This window comes from Notothenia coriiceps, unplaced genomic scaffold (assembly GCF_000735185.1).
Source record: "Notothenia coriiceps isolate Sejong01 unplaced genomic scaffold, NC01 NC01_scaffold00000339, whole genome shotgun sequence".
NCBI classification, from domain to species: domain Eukaryota; kingdom Metazoa; phylum Chordata; class Actinopteri; order Perciformes; family Nototheniidae; genus Notothenia; species Notothenia coriiceps.
The window spans coordinates 17,762,990-17,768,262 of NW_011333040.1; the positions used below are offsets into that span (position 1 = coordinate 17,762,990).

Here is a 5,273-nt window from a genome sequence, read left to right on the forward strand (position 1 = left end):
GCAGGCTTCGCATGGCTGACCTGGCGCGTGCGCTGCGGAGCTTCCTGGGGGCACATCAGCTGGAAACGTTCATTCCCCCGTTCTGGCTCTCTGTGATGTCTGTAATGGTCTCATGGACGAGCCACGCCATTGCCCCGCCGCCGCTGCCCGTGAGGCGAGAGGGCTGGAGGAAACCTCCACACGCTGCCTTTCACCTCCGCTGTCATCATGAGCGGACACGCTCATGGGGATGAGTGGAGGTGTGTGCAGTGCCGTCCACAGAGCGTTAACCCGGCGCCCATGGGTTATTAATGACCTGTGTGGTAGGGAGGCGTACTCATTCGGACAGGGAATGCCAGCGAGCTCTGCAGGTTATTAACCATAGGTTAAAACCAGCAGCTTCTGCAGGGAGCCCGCTGGTACTTAACAACAGGAATAGTGGCAGGACCGCTTATTACCGCTCCGCTTCCCTCGGAGTGCCTCGGGAGCAAGACCAGACGGGGAGCCACTCCCCTTTGACTCAGGCCGCCGGGAGACCCCTGTCGCTGGGTGGCGGGGAAGCGGAGACCGTGGACGAGCCCCTGCAAGCCGCCGGGCGGTTGCTGTGGGCGTCTCTCCGCTTGCGGCCTCCTGTGCCCGGCCGTGGACCCGCGGCTGCGCGGCGTTGGCCGCTGTGCGCAGCTCAGCCGACTGACCAGCTGATATTGCGCGAATGGCCGTCCACCTGTTCCCGGCCGTCTTCATGGACCCACCATGAGTGAACTGGGGTCCGAACAGCCCGTCCGGGCATGATGGAAGCGTCCCAGTAAGCAACTTTCCTGGCCGACTCCGTAACAGACGCCGCCGCCTGGGTGACGGAGAGGGGGAAAGCATGTCGCCCGCGCAGCGGCACCGCTATTCCGACTCGTCCCCCGTCCGGGGGATGAGAGGGAGGAAACCGAACTGGTGACCGTGAGGGGGCGGGGCAGGAGTTGCCTCGGACTCCTGCCGGCACTCTGTCCCAGGGACACGAGGCCCGTCCCAGGCTCGTAACTGGAACGGGCAACGTCTCGTTCGGCCACAGCAGCAAGAAGGGTCCGCTAATCCGCTTCTTTCGCCGAGGGAGACGAGCGCAGTGCGCTACCTGCTGGTTAGAGCCGCGTACGCGCTCTGATCCCGCAGGATCGCATCTGCTTTATCCTGCAGTCCAAACCATTAGGAACCCAGAGCCCACCATGGGACAATCACTGGACGCAGTTGTTGCTCATTGATATTCCTCAATTGCTGCGCTCAGTAACTGGGCTGGTTTGCTGAAAAAAGAGGAGCAGATTGCCGGGTCTCCTTCCTATTATTACCGGAAGGAGGCCGAGGGTGGGCACACCTTTGCGGTGGGGCGTGGACTACAAGTGTTTCAGTGCTGCGCGGGGGCGCAGGGGGATTACCCAATAGCGATAGCCTTAGAGGGCGAAGCCATATACGAAATAGAACCCACATTTCATGCCTTTGTGTTTCCCGCCCTTGGGATTGCTTGGCCCTGCCCTGATAGTTTTCACCTGTGCCCATCCTCCTCACCTATAAATAGCCCTTGAGTTTCTTTGTCCCATGTCAGTTAGTTATGTTTTATGTCGTGAGAACCTGGGCCTTTTGACTCCTGAAACTTTACTTCGAGAAATATACCTTTTGTTAAGTGAGTTTTGAAGTACGACTTAGTTTTTGTTATTTAACTACTTTCTATTTTTGGAAAGTACAACTTTTTTTTTTTAGATTCGATTTTTGGACAACTGTCTCCGAGTCCTGCTTTTGGGTCCTGTGTCCTGTGTCTCAGTTCATAACACCTAGGGTACCATAGTGGTGTTTGATGTCAGGTCATAGTCACCCAGAATCCTTTGCTCCCCTAAGCCTCATGTCGTCTGTTCTTACTGAGGTGGATCATGAGACTAGGAGAAACTGTTTCACAGGATTAAAGCAAAAGGACTCATTGTAATATATAACAGATTATGCAGTTTAATGTGAAGTTATTCATTTTATTTCAAAGTTTAAAAACCCTTTGCTATAAGTCAAACATATCATGGAACCAATATTTTTAAATATATGAGCTTTAACTATCCTCATTGTCAAACTATTTTTTTTTTGTTAAACAATCAATAATTTACTAAGATGCTCTGATCAGATCTTATTTAGATCTTTACCAGCTTTGTAACTAAATAAATGTTTCTGGCCACTTTTTCTCCATCTCTCTTGGTTAGTTTGTTACTTGTTTGTTTATTTGTTCTTTCTTTTTTTAATCTTGTGTTATAACACATCATGTCTGGTATTATATTGTCTTCCATTTGTTTTGGGAGTGTTTGTTTCCTCCCCCCTTTAAAAATTAGATGATAAATCTTAAGGGATTTATCCTGATATAATAAAAGATTCTAACCAATTAAAAACCAAGGCATGGGGGGCTAATCAACAACAACAAATTGCAAGCCGTTCTTTACTTTTATAACAATGCTAAGCGTACTGGTTTATGTGTGAAGTTGGGCTCTGCAATTAGGGAGACATTTATATTGTTAAGGACACACTTTGCAAGCACCAAACTTGAATGTCATTGGCTGCGATGAAACATATTGTAAACTCTCAGCGACGTTTTCATAGATAACATTGCTTTATCACTTTGTGACATTTCTGTGAGCAGCAGAGTCAATTTTTCATGTTAAGTGTTAAGAAAAGCAATTCGGGCATTTTATGGGGAGATAATATTCTCTGCTTTGAGTTCTTACTCAGCTCTCTGCTCATTAAAACAAAGAAATGTACTCCCTAATGAGTTATTTGTCTTTGTTCTCTACAGTAACTGCTCCTTCAAAGGCAAACTGTACAGGGATACAAATAAATGACTCCCACAAGTGACAGAGTGCATATATGAAATACTGAGTCACGTTGCAAATCTGTACATAACTTTTCCCAAATAGACAAAGTGTGACAGCGATAGGTAGCAGAGCTGTGAACAGGGGGGTTTGAAAGCAACAAAGAACATTCAGTGAGCAGACGTCACTGTGCATAGAGTATCAGTTCATCCAGCAACAAGCCACTGTGTCTCAGTGGAGCCTGAGGGTACACGGAGTAGAAAGGCTCAAAGCTCTTTGTGCATATTTAGTGCAGCATGTTTCATAACTTCTAATGCCTCCTCTCAGTTGAATTGGCTCTCAAAAACAGGTTTTAAAAGATCATGACTTTTATGTGTGTTCTTTTATCTAGCATATTTGTTGTTGTCTGATGTTTTTTTGTCTACCTGCACTGAGACAAAATATATTGATTGGCAACTAGCTAATTATGCTAAAATTCATTTTAATTGTGTCCTGTTTGTGCAAAATTAACAATTCATTTTTTTGGTTTGTGGTATTCAGCAGGGAGGTTACACCAAAGGCTTCATGCTATTTCAATGCCTACTTTTGCTTCTCTCATTTCTTTCTGCAGGAGTAACAGCGAGCAGTGAGGCATTCATGTCTCCCCTCAGACAAACCAGTAGAGACTGACTCAGCCTGTAAGATTTACATCAAACATCCACATGTTTCTGGCCTCAACTCCTCCAGAGTGAAATCGCATTAATGGCTTTATGGTGATATATTCAAAGCAAACAAGTGCCAGCACCAATCCATTCCAATGTGAAGTCAAGGTAAGAAGTAAAAAACAACTTTGTTACCAAACTGCCATTAATTTCGACACCAGTGTGAGTTTCAATGCAGAGAGTGCTATTGATTTACTGATGCAAACAAGAAACTCAAAATGTACAGCCTGCTTTTATTCTAACACTAAGATTTGAGTCTTTACTTTGTCATGTGCTTTTATATCAGTTCCTTTATATGCAAGTGTTTTGTGTGAAAATAAGCACACAAACACTCTCTGAATTGATGCATTGTGTTCACATTTCAGTGTTTTTGTACGGGACCACAAATAGAAATTCAAGCGAAGCTAAGCAGCATCACAGATTGGAGCGTCAGTCATTGATCATTTAGCGAAACATTTGCACAACAAACAACGAGCATGTTCACTCCCTCGTTGAATGATCAGAATAAGTGTGACAGATGTCCACTTGGAGTTGATCCAGTTTCTGTGGTCAGCCAGCGTGCAAATAATGCTTCACAATGGGATGTATGTGATTTGAACAGAAAGGCTGGAAAAACATGTTTGAATGCTATCTCCTGTTGGCATAATACGATTTGCTATTTAAATCCTGGTCAAAGGTTACCTTTCAAGAAGGCCTCATTGAATGTCACGGAGAAGATGCCCTTGAAGTGTGGTCGATCTGTTGATCAGTTTAAGTGACAACAGCTCACCCTTTGAACCTAACGAAGGGTTTAAACAAAGTAATCCAGTTTCTCTCTCTCCATGCTGACATACCACTCAATGTGAACGCTCCTGTGAACAATGTTTAACATCAGTGTCAATTTAACCCAAGAGCTGAAGGTCAAAGTAGGGAACATGCTTGAAGGCAACATCAATCATTTTTATTATCATGTCAATATGAGTACCTTTGACATAATACAACTCTGTATGCTAGGGAGCAGAGATAAAGTTATAAATCATTTGCAACAAATGCATAAAAGTTGTTATGCATGTTACAACTATGCTTCTTAGAGAAAGTTGTTCCTGCAGGTGTTTTCTGAGTGGTTTTGTAAGTACTTAAATCATAATTGCAGTCCTGATCATTAAACTCAAGATATACCCCAGTGTTTAAACAGAGTAAATTAGTACAATTGTGTCCTCCAGTAAGCGTGTTTTGGATGCCTTTCCTCTGCGGCAATAAGTGGGGGGAAAATCGATGACATGTAAAGCCTGTGCTAATATGAGATTTAAGGGAGCTCCTTAAAGGGGACATATTATGCAAAATCCACTTTTTCATGTCTTTTATAAATAAACATGTGTCCCCTCTGTGTAAAGAGATTCTGAAAGTTTCAGGAACAAATATTTGCTCTCTTTTTGTCCGGATCCATTTATATAAAAACCTGTCTGAAAATGTGCTGATCAGATTTTGGCCACTTTATGATGTCATAACGATTTTTTGGTTTGTGTATTAGCCAATAACCAAAAAGTAAAGAAATAATATCCAGAGTCTATATATTTTTGTACAAGAGACTTCCAAACCGACGTTTGGTGGTGTACTAGTAACATCGTAGGGTTTTAGGGGAGACAAGTCGGAAAGTTTTCACGACTAAAGAGCAGACAATAAATCTACCTTTTATTCTCCGGTGAGGGTGCGGGGAGACTCCTTAAAACCAATTTTTAATTGTGTTACCACCGAGATCCTCCTCTACGTCCACTATTCACCCCGCCAC

General features: G+C 44.3%; 1 protein-coding gene across 1 annotated transcript in view; it reads right to left on the reverse strand.

Moving 5' to 3' along the window:
• The window catches only part of trmt6 (tRNA methyltransferase 6 non-catalytic subunit), a 12,856-nt gene that overhangs the window by 4,066 nt on the left and 3,517 nt on the right, over window positions 1–5,273 (reverse strand). The window lies entirely within an intron of this gene.